Here is a 17434-nt window from a genome sequence, read left to right on the forward strand (position 1 = left end):
TTTTAGTATATGATGCTTTACTTGACATGGAAAGATGTTTGCAATGTAGTTTTGAGAGAGAAATGCGGAGTACAATCTGTTTTTGTGCAATAAATGTGTATACAATATATTCATAGATATACATCAGATCAGATCAGATCAGATCAGATCAGTCGCTCAGTCGTGTCCGACTCTTTGCGACCCCATGAATCGCAGCACGCCAGGCCTCCCTGTCCATCACCAACTCCTGGAGTTCACTCAGACTCACGTCCATCGAGTCAATGATGCCATCCAGCCATCTCATCCTCTGTCGTCCTCTTCTCCTCTTGCCTCCAATCCCTCCCAGCATCAGAGTCTTTTCCAATGAGTCAACTCTTCGCATGAGGTAGCCAAAGTAATACACACATATATCTATGAATATCTGGAAAGGTGTACACCAAAATGTTAATAGTTGGTATCACTAGGGGTAGGACTAACAGCTAAAGCTTATCTTCTGATTTCATTTTAATAAATCTGCTAGGTAGTATGTAGGTACTACCTACTACCAACATACTACCTACAACTACCTATATACTATCTACAATTAGGTAGTATGTAGGTCAACTGGCCTCTTGGGTTTAAGTGCTAGTTCTGCCACTGCCTGGCTTGGTGACCTTGGGTAAGTCCCTTAACACATCTGAGCCTCTGTTCATGCATCAGTAAGTGGGGGTAAACTTTGTGCAGTGGCAGTATCCTAGCCTATGAAGTTTATCCCAGATGTGATTATGGCTGATTGAAAAAAAAAATAAGTGGGGGTAGTAGTTCTTAACTTCTAGGGTGGTTGTGAATTTTACATTAGCTACTATTACATGCAAACCTGTCCAGTTCAGTTCAGTCGCTTAATCGTGTCCAACTTTGCAACCCCATGAACCGCAGCACGCCAGGCCTCCTGTCCATCACCAACTCCCAGAGTTTACTCAAACTCAGGTCCATTGAGTCGGTGATGCCATCCAACCATCTCATCCTCTATTGTCCCCTTCTCCTCCTGCCACCTATAGTAAACACTCAAAAATGTATTTTTCTTGTGTAATTAAAAAGTCCAAAAGAAACTCTTAACTATTAAATATATTGGAAACAAATGTTTTTCTTGGCCAACTAACTGGTGGTCATCAACAAAGGAGCTATTACTAAGATAAGCTATTTTCCTGGAACACTGGGAAACATCTGAACAAGACGGAAGGTTCCTATTCTCCTGAAGTTTGCACACTAGCCAGGAAGACAGATGATAAACGGGTGCTGTGAGGATAGCAAGATCAGGAAGTCGGTGACATTGAAAGGCTGAGAGCCAGCAGAAGGGCTGAAGAGGAGGCAGTGAGCGCGGGTGGTGGGGAGGAAGTCTCTAAACCAAGAGATGTGGTTTGAGCGAGGGACAGAAGGGTCTAAACAGAGATGAGAAGCGACCTCAGCCCTTAAGCCAGTTCAGTTCAGTCACTCAGTCGTGTCCGACTCTTTGCGACCCCATGGACTGCAGCATGCCAGGCCTCTCTGTCCATCACCAACTCCCAGAGTTTACTCAAACTCATGTCCATTGAGTCAGTGATGCCATTCAACCTTCTCATCTTCTGTCGTCCCCTTCTCCTCCCGCCTTCAATCTATGGTCTTTTCCAGTGAGTCAGTTCTTCGCATCAGGTGGCCAAAGTATTGGAGTTTCAGCTTCAGCATCAGTCCTTCCAATGAATATTCAGGACTGATTTCAGGACTGGCATGGACTGGTTGGATCTCCTTGCAGTCCAAGGGACTCTCAAGAGTCTTCTCCAACACCACAGTTCAAAAGCATCAATTCTTAGGCGCTCAGTTTAAGGCGGACTGAACACAGGCCAGGGGGAGTCAGGAGGCCGTCCCACTTGTAGTGTGGTCTTGGGCAAGTCACTGTCCATTTGAGTAACCACTGTCTTCTCTCTGCAAAATCGGGATGCTAACGCTTTGTAAGGATGCAAGGATCAAAAGACATGTTAGGGGTAGCGCTTTGCAAGCGATCGTTTGTGGCATAAATTACAAATCCAGGAAAAGAACTGCAGAAAGAAGTGCAGAGAGCAGCCACCAACTAGCGACCGCGGTGACGCGCGTGCGCGTTAGGCGGCCCGAACCAGGGGCCTGGCGGGAGGCGGGGGAGGAGTTCAGGCCCCGCCCGGAACCGCTCGGCCTCTTTTCGCCTCCCGTCCCCTCCCATTTCCGCGGATAACCCAACCGTGCGTCGCCTGCGTGCTGACGTCAGGCGCGTGCCCCTGTCCGGCAGCCGAGGAGACCCCGCGCAGTGCTGCCAACGCCCCGGCGGAGGAGCTGAGGTGAGTGTGGGGCCCGAGGTTGCCCCGCGGGAGCGGCTCCCCCCTCACACTGTCCCCTTGCCCCCGCCGCGCCGCCCCTGGCGTCTCCCCGTCCGCGGGGACCTCCCGCTCTGGGACCCCCGGGGGGCGGGCGCGGGGCGCCGCGGGGGGAGGGGTGCCGGGCTCGCGCGTCGCGGGTCCGGGTTCTGTCAGGGGGCCTGAGGGGAGGGGGTCGCGGAGGGCCCGGCGGCCGCGGCGGCGGGGGGCGCGGGTTCGCCCCGGAGCGCGCGGCCGGGGCGTGAGGTGCCGGGGCGAGGGCGCGGCCAGGCTGTCACCGGGCAGCGGCGGAAGGAAAGGGTCACACCCATCCCGGCCGCCCGGCTCCCCTCCCCCGCGGCCCCGCGGACGCCCACCCCCCCATTCGCCGGGGCGGGCGGCTGGGCCGGGGCGGCGAGGGCCGCAGACCCTCTCCCAGACGCCCGCGGGCTGGCGGGGCCGGGGCTCCCCGGCTGGCCGGCAGGCCCCCAGCGCGCGCCCCGGCTTCGACTTCCTGCTTCGCCGCGGACATTTTGCGGCCGGCGGCGGGGGAGGGGAGCGGATCGCGAGCGCGGTCGGGGAAGCGGGCGGCCCGCAGGGGCTCGGCCCTGCCGCGCGCCTCCCTCGCTCTGCGGCGCGGCCGCCCGACGCCTCGTCCCGGGCCGGGAGGGTGGGCTGGGGGGCGGCTCGGTCGCCGCTTCTCTGGTCTCCTTGATTCCTGCCTTAGGTCGAGTTCCTCCCAATACCGTTTCCGTTTGGCTTCTCCCAACTCTTCTCCCTCCCCGCCTCTTCAGTTGAAGCTTCCCTTGCTGGGAGTTAACCTAAACACCTCCCGAAACTGTCGTTCTGCTTTTTGCCTGATTCCTCTCTTGAGGGGGAAATTTTTCTTTGTTCATTTGCTTCCCACCCTCCCCCCCTTTCCCTTTAAGTCCTAGAGAAATGCAGTGGGGAAGATTACGTCATTGCAATATAAGGGGTGAGAGTTTTTAACTCCTGCAAGTCAGGGCCTCGCTAAATTAAGACAGCATTTGGTAGCCTCTGTTGGGTCCACCCAGTGGCATATCCTGCCTGTTTCCCAACTACTGGTATTCAGAGATGATCTTTTGAAATCCTGGCTGTCTCATACACGTCTGAAAGCCAGGGAGGTTTAAAATCTCAAGATGATCTTAATGCCAGGGGAATAAAACGTAAGACAACACTTTTCTTTAGCCACTTGGCGTGGGCAGTAACTTTAAAGATCCCTTTGACTGTATTGGAATGAAGTTAATTTATTTGTGGAAGCCTTTCTTTGTTCCAAAATAACATTCTTAGATTATTTAACTTTAATAAGTGTGTCTTATTGATTCAGAGTAGGTACCTGAGTCGACTCACGTGCTCTTTTGTGGCAAGGGTATGGTGAAAAGAGAATCAGGTCATTTTACACCTGTTCTTTGCTTACTGGTTAGTTTTGTTAAAATGAGTTTTGGATTTTTAACCAAAAAAAAAAAAAAAAAAACCACCTTACGTGAATAACATTTTCAGACTTTGGAGATCACAGTATTCATTCTTCAGAATCTTAGGCACATCTTGAATTGTATATCCTTCACTGACTACAGGGTACAGTAGCACAGAAAAATATTAGCATTGTAAAGCGAATGAGACCCAATTGGGTAATGCATTGTTATAAGGGTAGTTCATGTTGGAACAAGTACTTTCTCATTGTTTCTCGTTTCTATAGAGAGAACAGATTGCTTGTTAAACACTTAATAGAAGTGGTCGATTTAAAGCAGCTTTTGGGAGTTTGTAGGTGTTGGTAGATGATTATATAGGTGTGGAGCTTGGATCTTCTGAAATACATTTGCCATAATGTATCTCTTTTTAAGAATATAAAATTGAAGTACTTACCTGCCATATTTCTCGACTCTTCTGTACATAAGAGCTTTAAATACACACATATCAATTGTCTTCCCTTTTAAAAGTATGGCAGAATAGTTTGGATTTACAGCTTTTATGGGTCAGGAAGATCCCCTGGAGAAGGAAATGGCAACTCACTCCAGTATTCTTGCCTGGAGAATCCCATGGACCGAGGAGCCTGGTGTGGGCTACAGTCCACGGGGTGGCAAAGAGTCTGACACGACTGAGCGACTTCACTTTCATTTTCACAGCTTTTATACTGAGGCAAGGAGATTGGTGATTGAGTATTAAAAATGAGCTCTTTCTCAGTAATTTTTTCAAGACTCCAAAGGTATCACAACCTCTTAAAATGTTTGTATATAATAACACCTGTACTCAGTTGAACTTAATTTTGGGGGCACCCAAGGCAGGTATTACAGCCTAGGGTGGTGGTGGTTCAGTTGCTAAGTTGTGTCCCACTCTTTGTAACCCTGTGGCCAGGCTCCCCTGTCCTCCACTGTCTCCTAAGGTAGTCAGGGGCTGAAATGAAACATCAGTGAGATTCTTTTAAAGCCCACCAAACCCACATCTTGACTTTTTTGTAACTTAAAGATTTTTTTTATTCGGGTACTTTTTCCACTTTTAATTTTATGATTTATTAGAGAAGCATTTCTAGTTACTTTAAAAATGGTTCACTTACTGTGCCTGTCTGGGAGTAGTATTTATAGCCATTCTTGGAAATAAAAGTCAAATTGTACTTTTTATTTTAAATGCATTTATCGTTTTAGGGTCTGTTTTGAGAGGACAAGGAATGCTTAATGAGAAACACTTAAGGCCACAGAGCTTCCTCTGCTGGGGGAAGGGGGGTTGATATTTTGTTAACTTCTGTCCCATAAAGACCTATATATTTTCTATTAAAGGTTGCATTCTAGGTTTTCAATATTTGGTAGTCTCTTCCAAGTCTATTAATTTCACCCACTAGAATGTAAGTCTGTGAAGGCAGGACTTTTGACCTAGTATGGTCACCCTGATCCCTGGCACCTAGAATAGTAGCAAACCATGATGTATCTCAAGAAATGTTTGTCAAATGAATGAATGTGATGTCGGAGGGTTAACATTTTCTCTTTCTGCATATTCTACAGGCGTATGTACTTTGTTTCCTGAGATGACTTTTGTGCTTGGTCAACCATATGCATATTTGGGCTCATTGAAGTGATGATTACTAATCTTTTGCTTGAACATATTCATCTGTTTACTCCTATATTTGCTGCAGGTGTACTATCTGAACAATTAATAGTTGCTTAGAAAATCTTTCCTGATGACTGGTTTTTATTCTCCTAAAAATTATTCAGACTTTAATGTGTTTCCTTCCCCAGTTTCTTTTTTGAAATAGCTTAATTATGCGACTTCTTTCCCTCAATTTAATGGCATAAAATTGTTGGTCATGTTATGTTTTTTCCCTTACGTTTCTACTTTTAGTTACTCATCCCTTCAGTCCAAAATATTTTTGCTAAAGCAAATCAATTTTCATTACTTGTTTTGGCCTTCACTTCTGTTATAAGTCCTGGATGTCAGAACTCTTCACTAGTTGCCCATGGGACATTGGTCTCAAATTGCTCATTCCATGAAGTGAAACCCCAGTTTTGCTACTAAAATGGTGTCCTATTAAAAAAATTAGAAACATTTTTTTGTTAAAGTATTTAGCTATTATGCTGAAATCCAGAACAGTTTCTAACAGCAAAAATCTACATATTAAGTTATAGTGTTTACCAAGCGTCAGTGGTCAGTCACCTGAAGAGAACCTCGGTTGCTCACTCTGTTCTTTAACACTTGACACTTGCATCATTTTCTGTAAGAGTGAGCCATTTTGATTTGCTATTGCTGTGTGTTTTGAGAGAGACACTGTGAGTATAGTGATTAATAGTGTAGACTCTGGGATCAGACTGCTTGGATTCAAATCCTGGCTTTGGCATTTATTAGCTCCATGAGCCCGAGTAACGTCTATGTGACTGGATTAACCTTCCATAGCAAAGGACTAGCAATAGTCTCTACCTCACAGTGGTGGTGGTGGTTGGTCGCTAAGTGGTGTCCAACTCTTGCGACCCCATGGTATGCTCCTCTGTCCATAGGATTTCCCAGTCAGAAATACTGGAGTGGGTTGCCATTTCCTTCTCCAGGGAATCTTCCCAATTCAGGACCCAGGAATTGAACCTGTTTCCCGGGCTCTGCTGGTGGATTCTTCACTGCTGAGCCGTTAGGGAAGCCCCACAGTGTTGTTAGGAGTATTCTAAATGAAATACTTAAAGCAATTAACTGGGGCACAGCAGTGCTTTGTAGGTGTTTGCTCTTGCTATTATTACAGCCTTGCTTAATGCCCCTATTTTTGAGAAGTTATATGCATTTCTTTCAAACATCAACAGTTTAATAACAATCCCTCCCTCAGATTAATCTCATGAAATCATAAAAATTAAATGAAGTGAGAATTGGTGTCTGCTTTAAGTTTATATTCATTATCTTAAGCAGTGTCATAGAGCTAAGGGTGTAAGTTCTCAAGTGTGAAGTATGTAGTCCTGTGGACTAGCAGCATAAGCCTCACCTTGGAGCTCCTTAGGTATCTCAGGCTCCATTCCAGTCCTACTGAATCAGTATCTGCATTTTAATGCGATCTCCAAGTGATTTTCATGCACATTGAAGTTTGAAGCACCCTCTGAGTTATAGTTTCCTGCCTATTGTGTAGAATCACCTCATGTCTGTGCTCATCATCAGGAACTAATATGTTTAGTTTCTAAAGAGTCATTTCCCACTTAGTAATAACTAATCTTAAATTCTAGTTTTAGAACTGCTTGAACTTGAGTTCGGTTACACATTTGAACTCAGTGACTTTTTATGGAAAACTAATTGCTGTTATGAAGAGCATATGATTAGGATCATTCACATAATTGTTGGTTATGAAAACAGGTTAAATACAAAGTTGGCATTTAGCTGATCAGATGTAAAAAATGTTTTATGCTTTTTTGGTACTAAACCATATCTCCAGTCTCAGGGGAAAATGTTAATAACTAAAATCTAGTTTTATTTAACTACCATCGTGAAAAAATTATTGCTATTTTTAAAGGACTTGATTAAATATTCTCTGGTTTTTCTTAATACTGATTGATGTAGAAGAGATTCACCAGTAATATCCCTGTGCAGTGTGTGCTCTGGAGCAGTGTTGCGTGACCTTTTTCAAATCAATGGAGACATAAAAAAAGTATGGTATCCCCCCCACTGGAGTAAAAGGATAAAACTACTCTTGGCTGGCTGGAGGTGCTGCAGCCCTAGGAGAGCTGGGAATCAATGTCTCAGGCAAACCTGTGTCCGTTCTGTGTGTCCCAAGGGGCATTTTGAAGCCATCTGCTGTTAGATATTAAGCCACAGCCATCATTTTCAGCTAAAAAGATTATCACTTTTTGTTACTCCTTGTGTAAACAGAAGAGATTGAAGATAACAGGTCAAATGAGGAGTAGGTGAAACCAGGGGGAGAAATGAAGGTGGAATTAAAGAATATTGTAATTAGTGTTAAAGACTGTGAGATGATAAGTTTTGTAGAAGAAAGCATAAGCAAGATTTGAGCTACAATCCATTTACTTTGTTGGTAGGCAATTTTAGGATATTTGTAATTTTTTTGTTTTCATTGGGTTTACTTTAAATCTGTCTAAAAGCAGATGAAGAGGAGTAGAATGCGAGAGTCAAGTTTCTTAAGAAAGATATCTTTGTTATATGTGATTTCAAGGATTTTCATCCTAATACAGCTTCATGGTAGCTTCTAGTGTTTGTAAAACAGCTGAAGGCTATTTGAGAGGAGCTCAATTTTAGAATCTTTTGAAGTGGAGTTAAACCATCTATATTATTTATTACTTTGCCAGAAAACCATATTTTTATTGTGAGGTTTAAGAATAACAGTACAACTTACTTAGATTTTAAATATAAAATTTTCATTTTTCAGTTAACTAGGAATGAATGGATAGTTCCTGTGAATATTGAGTGCTGGGGCTTTAAATGTGAGTGCTAGGGCTTTAAATCAGTATCTAATACTCTAATTTGTTTCAGAAAGTGTATAAATAGTATACATAGTATAAAATATAAGCTATGAAAATGTTTGAATCATTTTAGGTTGTATGATTTATTTGTTTAAAGGGCCAAAGGAAATGTTAGTTCATCCTGCTGCTGCTGCTAAGTCGCTTCAGTTGTGTCCAACTCTGTGCAACCCCATAGACGGCAGCCCACCAGGCCCCGCCGTCCCTGGGATCCTCCAGGCAAGAATACTGGAGTGGGTTGCCATTTCCTTCTCCAATGCATGAAAGTGAAAAGTGAAAGTGAAGTCGCTCAGTCGTGTCCGACTCTTGGTGACCCCATGGACTGCAGCCCACCAGGCTCCTCCGTCCATGGGATTTTCCAGGCAAGAGTATTGGAGTGGGGTGCCATTGTCTTCTCCCTAAGCATTTATAAATCAGTGGAAATGGGGATAAGGGATACTTAAAATTTTTTTTTTTAAATTTTATTTTATTTTTAAACTTTACAATATTGTATTAGTTTTGCCAAATATCGAAATGAATCCGCCACAGGTATACCCGCGCTCCCCATCCTGAACCCTCCTCCCTCCTCCCTCCGGGTCGTCCCAGTGCACCAGCCCCAAGCATCCAGTACCTTGCATCGAACCTGGACTGGCGACTCGTTTCATACATGATATTATACATGTTTCACTGCTATTCTGCCAAATCTTCCCACCCTCTCCCTCTCCCACAGAGTCCATAAGACTGATCTATACATCGGTGTCTCTTTTGCAGTCTCGTACACAGGGTTATTGTTACCATCTTTCTAAATTCCATATATATGTGTTAGTATACTGTATTGGTGTTTTTCTTTCTGGCTTACTTCAAAGAGGGATACTTTAAATTTTTAAGAGTGGGAATTTTTCTGGTGGTCCAGTGGTTAGAACTCTGCCCTTAGAATACTGGGGGCATGGGTTCAATCCTTGGTTAGGGAGCTAAGATTCCCCCGTGGCATGCTGTGTAGCCAATAAATAAATTAAAAAATATATTTTTTTAAGAGTAATGCCTATGTTAATTCTCTAGTGTGTTTCAGAATAGCTGGAAGAGGTTTCCATGGGGATGGGTTGGAACCCCTACTTAATATATCCCCAGTTTGGAAATTTATGATATGTAAGTTTGTTAAGGGTTCATAGAAGTTTTTTACATTTGATCACAGATTGTCAGAATCTGTTTAATTCAGTGTTGTTTAAACTTGTTTGGTGATGGCCCTATCTCCCCAACCCATGGAACACCCAGTTCCACCTTTGAGATAGTAGACTGGGAGATTGTGGTGGTTGGTGGCTCCATTAGGTTCAGGGGCTGTTGGTGTGGCTTTGCTATGGGTAGAAAAATGGAAAAAACTTCAAGTTCCTGAGGCAAGTGAAAGGTAGAGGCTTTAGCAGAGGTCACAGATTATCTATTCTTGCTGTAGCCTAACGCTGCTCAAGATCTTTGTATAGAAATTGCTAATATGCACTTCCTTAGGATGGAACTTGGCATGTTATGTATAAAACACATCTTTGGGGTATCGATGGGGCAGTTAAGTATTCATTGGAAGGACTGATGCTGAAGCTCCAATACTTGGGCCATCTGATGTGAAGAGCTGACTCACTGGAAAAGACCTTAATGCTGGGAAAGATTGAAGCCAAAAGGAGAAGGGGACAGCAGAGGATGAGATAGTTAGATAGCATCACCCACTCAATGGACATGAGTTTGAGCAAACTCGGAGAGAGATTGGAGGACAGAGGAACCTGGTGTGTTGCAGTCCGGGGTTGCAAAGAGTTGGACACAACTTGGCAGCTTAACAGTAACAACATGGGGGTGTAGCTCCATCTCAATTTAAAAATCAGGCAAGGTATTGGAAGGGTTGCAATCCATTATTAGGGACTGGGAAAGTGATTCTCTAGTGGCTGCAAAGGGAATCTCTGAAATGGAGTCTCTGTCTCCAGTTTTCTTTGTTCTTGGATCAGTGATCCTAGTTTGAGTATTATTTTCCAATATTCTGAAAAGCTTGCAGCAATTTAAAAGCCATTTTTTAAAAACTCTGAAAGTCATGTAATTTTAAAAACTACTTTATTTGAGATCCAAAGAAGTTTTATGTTTAAAAAATAATTGTAAACTTACACAAATTTTTTAGGAGTTTGTGGCAGTAATCTGTAAGTTCTTCATATTTTATAATTTGACATCTTTCTTTTGCTTTTTCTTGTCATACATACTGCCCAATCCACTTCTCCTTTCTCACAAAAACAAAAACCCGGCCCAGATACCATCTTTTACGTTGATTTTTTTTCCCCCTAGTTTCATATATTACATGGAAATGAAGATATATTCTCCTAAAAAATTGTCCTTGGTTCTAGTTCAGAGCCAGGAATAGAAAAAATCATTTTACTTACTGTTGGATAGTTGACCAAGAGAGGTGGGCTCTTTTAGTTTTTTTTAAAAAATTACTATTTTTTGGTAGTGGGGTAATTTTTCTTTAGGATCACAATTCATGTCTTGGATGTGATATATGTTGAAGATAACAAAAGTTATTTTCTGTTGACATCAGATTTTTTACCTCTGCTACTTTCAGTTTGAGAAATTGGTATCATTTCTGCTTTTATAAAACATAGATCTCTCATGCTCTTTTTTAACAATACAAAGATGAGGTGATTCTTTGCAAATATTAACACACACTCTAAAAGAAACGTAAGACTTAGAAACGGCTTTTAAAATAGAGCCAATCAATAGCAAAGATTTTTGTGAAAACCTAGATTCTGGAAATAATTTTTTGGCAGTTCTGTGTTTCCTTAAGTATACTATTTTAATTGATGTTAAATCTGAGTGAATTGTTCGAAAATTAGAAGCACATTTTAATTATAAAGCTAAGGAGTGTAAGATTGGCTACATAAACTATTTCACTGTGATACAGTTAGAAACATCATGTGGTATGCATTCTTTATAGGGATCTTGTTTTTTTACAGAAAAGTATCCTTTTTTGCTAGTTTAAAACTCAGTAGAGTTTCCCTGCTGGTCCAGTGTTTAAGACTCCGGGCTTCCAATGCAAGGTGGGGGGATCCCTGGCCAGGGAATTAAGATCCCCCATGCCACATGCCACAAAAAGAAAAAAAGCAGAATTGTGCATTCCTAGACTACAGTTGCTCATGATGATTCAGGGTGTTTATTCCCCAAAATGATACTGGGTGGCTTTTAAACACTTAGATGTTAACTACTATAGCTAGTTTGGGCTGTGGCCTTGACTTAAGCTTTAGGAATAGGATTCTTGTCTTTCAGAGGGAGTTAAAAAAAATTTTTTTTTTCTTCCTCCCTCCCTTCTTTTCTCCAGATAGTAATAGATGAGGGTTAAGAGCTTAGAGGATCGACTAATGGGTATATTCTGAGTTCAGAGAACAAGTGTTTTTTGTTTTTGTTTTTTTTTTGACTCGCTTCATCTCTAATGCATACTGTTTTATTAATTAGTGATTTCAGCAATCCTTTGTGTGCTCTCTGGAAATGACAGTTCTAGGTGTTGGCGATAGAAGTGAATGCAATAGACCAAAACAGATCTCTGGCCCCATGAAATTGACACACTAGTGTGTGGGTTGGAGATAAGTGGCTAAAAATGAAGAAGGGGAGGTAGGGTACAGTGGAGTGTTTCAGGGTTTGTAGAACTTGTGGTGCAGTTTAAGATAAGGTAATCAGAGGAGTTCTCACTCCAGAATGACATTTGAGCAAAGACCTGTAGGGGATATGACTGAATGAGTCATCCAGGCCAGAGCATTCTAAGTAGAGGGAACTACTATAGTCAGTCTTAAATCAGTGACCAGTGCTGTTGCACCTAATTTTATATGAAGTGTTTAAAAATAGACATTAAACAAATTAATTTTTTTCTTTATTTAAAAGTTTATTTTTTAATAGAAGGATAATTGCTTTAAAAGAAGTGTATTATTAATGCATCTTGAATACTATTATAGGAGCTTAGCTTCTCAAAATGTGGTATGTGTATATAATTTCCATAGAAGGAATTCATAATCAGAGTAGGAGTTTGTGCTTTGATGGTGTTATCTTTGGTTGCAAAGTGTGCTCTAAAAGGCATATTTGTTGCCGGCACATACTGGTTGTTTTTCAGTCTTTGTAACTCTTATTTTTGTCGTTTTTGTTTCTCTTGATCTCTTAGTGGATAGAACTATACTGTTACCTCTGTGCAGCCAGGCTGAAACATCTGCAGTCAAGCCAGCTGTACTGCCTTGACATAGAATTTAGTGCAAGTGTTACAACGTCTTTATTCTTTGTTGAATTATTTCTTCAAGTGCATAGCTGAGTGCTTCTGTAGAAGTTCACCCTGTTAATTTTACATCAAAATTGGTAGACTGCTTTGATTCAGAATCTTGGTAATGTTATTAAAAAAAAAAAAAAGGCTTGTAGTTTGTAAAATAGATTGTTGAGTATCTGCATGTAGGTACCTCTGCCTCATTAGCTGTAACAAAATTTAAATGATCATGGTTGGCTTCGTAACCATGGTGGCCTCTCACCTGATAACCTGTTCAGAGAAAGGCTTTCAGTTTGTCGCTCATTTTATGGTGTGTGTTTAGGTTATATAGTAACATTTCTTTTCTTTTTTTTTTTTGCTTCAGACTTTTTTGCTGCAAATGTATGCTTGTATGTGGGACTTCTGATACAGACTGGCACATGATTTCATCCTTGATGGACTTAGGACCAAATTATTGTGTTCTGATTCTGAAAAGGCTATTCTTTTGCGTGTTTTCTTAAAAATGAACATAATAGCTTGACCTTAAGATTTCTTTTCCAACTTCTCCATTTGTCTGTGTTACACATCTCTCCTGTAATTTCCCGAACTAAAAAATTTCCTCATAATTTACCATCTCCTTAAATAAACCCATCCTCCACCCCCAAACTGGTCAGCTGTTTCTTTACTGGCATACAGCCACTTCCCTAGTTCAGGCCCTTGGATTATTAAAGTACTTTCTTAGCTGAGTTCCTGTATTTTATCTGGTTACCTTTGACAGTTCACCTTGGAGTACAGATACAAGATTAATATGCCTAAAAAAAAAACACAAAACCTGGTTCATGGATCAGAAAGAAATGGCACCCATGTTAAATGAAAGTTCCTGTCCTTAGCTTTCAGAGTCTTTGTGACATGAACTCAGCTGTGTGTGTGTGTTTCTTTCACTTGATAGGCTAGCGCTTCTTGTGCCCTTTCTCCTGACATCGATTCTCATTCTTGACCACTCCCATGTTTTATTACTTTTGAAAGTCTTTGGAAGTTGTAGTAGACTATTGCAATTGTATTAGTCTCTTCTGCTTATAACCAGTAAAGTATACAAGGTGATGTATGTCAAGCTCTCTAGCATAGTGTTTGACACAGAGCAGGCATTGAGGAAATTACTAAATTTGTTTTGAAGTCAGGATTTCTGCCTTACCCAATGTAGTGCTATAATAAGCACTTAAATATCTTGCTGACTTTTACAATATGTAGAGTTGTTTCTTGGAAGAACGGAAGTGTAACATGTTCTAGATTCTAACTTGTGTCCCGATGCAGTGAAGATTGAAGAAGCTCTGTTAGGCACTTGGTTCTTGTTCATTAAGTAATATACACACACACTCACTCACTCTAGCATAGCTGTTATTTTCTTCATTGTTTGCTCTGTTGGTATTCTTCATAACTATTTTTAATATGTATTGCATGTCATTCTCTGGTGTGTTGTTACTTAATCGTTTTTTTCTGTTGTAACGTTAAGGTATTTCATTGTTTCTTAATAAAGTATTTTCTTTATTTTGGATAAATTATCTGAAGTGGAATTATTTTTTTAAAAACAAGAATAAAAGTATTTTAATTGTTGAAATACATTGGTACATTTTAGTGCTAAGTGGATGAAGGGGGTTATTGAGGCAAATGAGTGAATATTTATTGGCTCTTAGAATACAGTACGTTAAAAAAATGCCTATGCTCATGAAGTAGATCACAGATTTTTATGGGTTTGGTTTATTGGTACTTGATATCTTGTAGACCAGGTTTGCTCATAATGTTTTCCTTACTTGTTGAATGTCTTATGGAGATCTTTTCATTTTAATAGATAGTTTTGTTTTTAAAATACTATGCACATGATGAGAGCTTCAGTAGAAAAGAGAGTATGATGAAAAATATGTCTGCCCATTGCAGACACACCTGTATCCTCTTCCCAGAAGCAGTCACTTGTCCAGCAGATGCATTTTTGTAGAGTCTCTGGACCTGTCAGTATATATATAGCCTCTCCATTAAAAAAATTTTTTTTTTTTTAAATTTTTTTAGCCCCCAAAAATAAAGTCTGACACTGTTTCCACTGTTTCCCCATCTATTTCCCATGAAGTGATGGGACCAGATGCCATGATCTTCGTTTTCTGAATGTTGAGCTTTTTTTTTTTTTTTTTAATTTTTTATTCCTTTATTTCTCATGTGTTCCCCATCCTGAACCCTCCTCCCTCCTCCCTCCCCCTACCATCCCTCTGGGTCGTCCCAGTGCACCAGCCCCAAGCATCCAGCATCGTGCATTGAACCTGGACTGGCATCTCGTTTTATACATGACATTTCACATGTTTCAATGCCATTCTCCCAAATCTTCCCACCCTCTCCATTAAAAAATTCACTTGCGTCAATTGCTATATTATGCACACTCTCTGCACTTTTCTTTTCAAAAACAATAAATTTTGGAGATCTTCCACATGCACTGTATTGGTAGTGTTTGCTATGGTTACTGTAACAAAGTACCATACTCTGGGTGATTTAAACAGCAGAAGTTTATTTCCTTACAGTCCCTGAAGGCTGGGAGTTTAAAATCAGGGTCTGGGCAGGGTTGGTTTCTTCCGAGGGCCTCTCTTAGTTTATAGACGGCCGACTTCTAGTGTCTGCACTTGGTCTTCCCTCTAAGTGTCCCAGTCTTGCTATAAGGACACCACGTTAGATTAGGGCCCACCAATATGATCTCATTTTACCTTCATTATTTCTTTAAAAGCTCTGTCTCTAAATATAGTTGTATTATTTAAAAAATTTTTAATTTAAATTTTTAATTGGGGTATAATTGCTTTACAATGTTGTGTTAGTTTCTGCTGTACAACAGTGTAAATCAGCTATAAAGTAAAGTAAAAAATCACTCAGTCGTGTCCGACTCTTTGCGACCCGTGGACTGTAGCCTATCAGGCTCCCCCGTCCCTGGGATTCTCCAGGCAAGAACACTGGAGTGGGTTGCCATTTCCTTCTCCAATGCATGAAAGTGAAAAGTGAAAGTGAAGTTGCTCAGTTGTGTCTGACTCTTAGCGACCCCATGGACTGCAGCCTACTAGGCTCCTCCATCCATGGGATTTTCCAGGCAAGAGTACTGGAGTGGGGTGCCATTGCCTTCTCCAGTAAATCAGCTATATGTATACATATATCCCCTCCCTCTTGAGCCTCCCTCCCAACCCCCTCCATCCCCCCCTCCAGGTCATCATAGAGCACCGAGTGCATCTCCCTGTGCTCTACAGCAGCTTCCCGACAGCTGTCTGTTTTACAAGTGGTGTATATACATGTCAGTGCTACGCTCTCAATTCACCCCAGCTTCCCCTTGTGTCCAGAAGTCCATTCTCTACATCTGTCTCTTTTCCTGCCCTACAGATAGATTCATCAGTACCATTTTTCTAGATCCCATATGTATGCATTAATAGACAATATTTCTTTTTCTGACTTCACTCTGTATGACAGACTCTAGGTCCATCCACATCAACAGATGACCCAATTGCGTTCCTTTTTATGGATGAGTAATACTCCACATATGTTCAGTTCAGTTCGGTTCAGTTCAGTGTCTCGGTCGTGTCTGACACTTTGCAACCCCATGAACTGCAGCACGCCAGGCCTCCCTGTCCATCACCAACTCCCGGAGTTTACTCAAATTCATGTCCATCGAGTCAGTGATGCCATCCAACCATCTCATCCTCTGTCGTCCTCTTCTCCTCCTGCCCTCAATCTTTCCCAGCATCAGGGTCTTTTCAAATGAGTCAGCTCTTTGCATCAGGTGGCGAAAGTATTGGAGTTTCAGCTTCAACATCAGCCCTTCCAATGAACACCCAGGGCTGATCTCCTTTAGGATGGACTGGTTGGATCTCCTTGCAGTCCAAGAGACTCTCAGGAGTCTTCTCCAACACCACAGCTCAAAAGCATCAATTCTTTGGCACTCAGTTTTCTTTATAGTCCAACTCTCACATCCATACATGACCACTAGAAAAAACATAGTCTTGACTAGTAGCCTTGACCTTTGGTGACAGAGTAATGTCAAATCAGCCACTGTTTCCCCATCTATTTGCCATGAAGTGATGGGACCGGATGCCATGATCGTAGTTATCTGAATGTTGAGCTTTAAGCCAACTTTCTCACTCTTTCACTTTCACCAAGAGGCTTTTTAGTTCCTCTTCACTTTCTGCCATAAGGGTGGTGTCATCTGCATATCTGAGGTTATTGATATTTCTCCCAACAGTCTTGGTTCCAGCTTGTGCTGCTTCTAGTCCAGCCTTTCTCATGATGTACTCTGCATATAAATTAAATAAGCAGGGTGACAATATACAGCCTTGACGTACTCCTTTTCCTATTTGGAACCAGTCTGTTGTTCCATGTCCACTTCTAACTGTTGCTTCCTGACCTGCATACAGGTTTTTCAAGAGGCAGGTCAAGTGTTCTGGTATTCCCATTTCTTTCAGAATTTTCCACAGTTTATTGTGATCCACACAGTCAAAGGCTTTGGCATAGTCAATAAAGCAGAAATAGATGTTTTTCTGGAACTCTCTTGCTTTTTTGATGATCCAGCATATGTACCACATCTTTTATTCGTTCATTTGTCAAGGGATGTTTAGGTTGCTTCCATATCATGGCTTTTGTAAATAGTGCTGTAGTGAACACTGGAGTATACATGTTGATTGTGTCAATTTACATTCCCACCAACAGTGCAAGAGAGTTCCCTTGTCTCCATGTCTGGTGCAGCATTTATTGTTTGTACATTTTTTGACGATGGCCTTTCTGACCAGTGTGAGGTGATACTTCCTTGTAGTTTTGATTTGTATTTTTCTAATAATGAGTGACATTGAGCATCTTTTCTTGTGCCTCTTGGCCATCTGTATATATTCTTTGGAAAAATGTCTGTTTAGGTCTTCTGCTATTTTTGATTGGATTAT

At 41.6% G+C, this 17434-nt stretch overlaps 1 protein-coding gene across 2 annotated transcripts in view; it reads left to right on the top strand.

Moving 5' to 3' along the window:
* The first annotated feature begins 2245 nt into the window (after positions 1-2245).
* CDC42 (cell division cycle 42) overlaps positions 2246-17434 on the top strand; it is a 54331-nt gene continuing 39142 nt past the window's right edge. For both annotated transcript variants that reach the window (XM_086327593.1, XM_086327603.1), the window contains exon 1: positions 2246-2303. The gene's annotated coding sequence lies outside the window, so the exon portion shown is untranslated. The remainder of the gene's footprint in view (positions 2304-17434) is intronic.

The sequence above is a fragment of the Bos grunniens genome, chromosome 2, assembly GCF_055505025.1.
Source record: "Bos grunniens cultivar Pamir isolate PY7600 chromosome 2, Bosgru_T2T1.0, whole genome shotgun sequence".
NCBI classification, from domain to species: domain Eukaryota; kingdom Metazoa; phylum Chordata; class Mammalia; order Artiodactyla; family Bovidae; genus Bos; species Bos grunniens.